Source organism: Engraulis encrasicolus, chromosome 21 (genome assembly GCF_034702125.1).
Source record: "Engraulis encrasicolus isolate BLACKSEA-1 chromosome 21, IST_EnEncr_1.0, whole genome shotgun sequence".
Taxonomy (NCBI): Eukaryota; Metazoa; Chordata; class Actinopteri; order Clupeiformes; family Engraulidae; genus Engraulis; species Engraulis encrasicolus.
Window position 1 is genome coordinate 40,840,062 of NC_085877.1, and position 1,838 is coordinate 40,841,899.

Here is a 1,838-nt window from a genome sequence, read left to right on the forward strand (position 1 = left end):
TCATATTGTACATGACCTCAGAATGCTCCACATGTGTCAGTTCTACTATGTAGTTGTACAGTACAGTACAGTACAGTGCAGTGCAGTGCAGTGCAGTGCAGTACACTACAGTAGCATACAGTACGGTGCAGTATAGTAAAGTACAGTACAGTAGATTAGAGTACAGTTCAGTACAGTACAATAGCATACAGTACGGTGCAGTACAGTACGGTACAGTAGAGTACAGTACAGTATGGTATATCACATTACATTACAGTAGCATACAGTACGGTGCAGTACAGTACAGTACAGTACAGTAGAGTCGCATGCAGTACGGTGCAGTACAGTACAATAGCATACAGTACGGTGCAGTGCAGTGCAGTAGAGTACAGTACAGTATGGTATATCACATTACAGTACAGTATAGTACGGTGCAATAGAGTACAGTACGGTATATCACATTACAGTAGAGTACAGTACAGAACAGTACAGTAGCATACAGTACGGTGCAGTAGAGTACACTACGGTACATTACAGTACAGTACAGTATAGCAGAGTACACTACACCACAGTACAGTAGAGTACAGTATCTTGATGACTTTTAGGCTAATTTGACAGCTGTATCCCTCCAAAGCCAATGGGATTTCCACATGTTGTTGTTTAAAGTTTTTGAAAGACTTTTTGAGTGTGTGAGAGAGGGAAGCCAGGCTGACATGTTTTAAACAAAGGACCACACCCACAAATAATAAATAATGAGCAATCAATAAATCAAGTGGTTAGGTAGCCAACATATCATCTAGGTTTAAGGCCAAAGTAGAACAGAAAACAGACATGTTACCATTTTGCTCTCTTAAAACATAAAGTATTTGTCAATATACTGTATGTATGGTGTATTGCATATTGATTATTCATAATTTCCTAAGCATAAAGGCCCCCATCACTCCATAGTACACTTAGGACTTGAGATATGTAGCCTGCGTTAGTTCTGCCAGGAAGACTCAGATCACCTGTGCATTTCGCAGAGCCAATCAGCGGCTGCCATCTCCTTTATAGCGACATGTCTAACTCTCCCTTCTTGCTGGCTTTAGGCATGGCCGGTCCGAAATCTGCGCGCGCCAAAACGTTGTTTATTGCAGTTAAATGTTTCCTTTATCGTCGTTTCAGGAGCATCAATGATTATTATCTCTCATCACTCCATTCACGCTGTTAATCGAAGGCTGTCGTGCCGTTTCGCCTCTTCTCGAGGCTATTTTTTTTTATTTCAAGTCAGTTTCAGGATCTCGCCATGTCTAGGAAGCTGGCTTCGGCGTCTTCATTACATGTCGGGGGTTTCTCTGGTGCTACGTTTTTCTCTCTTTCGCCGTGTGCTCTAGTCCTACTATCACATCGACATCTAATTCGGACGCCCGCAGGGACAGTAAGGTTGGCAGCGCGTGCTTTTTGTGATCACATGTGCCGTACCTAAGTCAGCGAGGCTTGCCTCTCATCGTCGTTTAAAATGTATTGCTTTCATCGTCGTTTAAAATGTATTGCTTTCATCAACCTAGGCTGCTATAGGTTCTCAGTTTATAGTCATGCAGTTTACTTTCTTCTCATGTCTCGTTTCCTGTTACCGCTGTTTTATCTCCTCTCTTACCGCTTAGTTTAACTTGTGGAGTGCTCCCCTTAATGTGTTACTGGTCGCGTTGCGACCCTTGTCGACTTCAGATATTCCTAACTGGTTCATTTGGTTGTCCATTGACTGATCGTTCGTGCATTCGTCTGTAGCCTCGTGGCGTGGTGGCTATGCGTTGTGCTTTACGGCGTGTTATGTGTAGCCTACAGTCGGCTCTCGCCTCTACTTTAGTCATGCAATTATC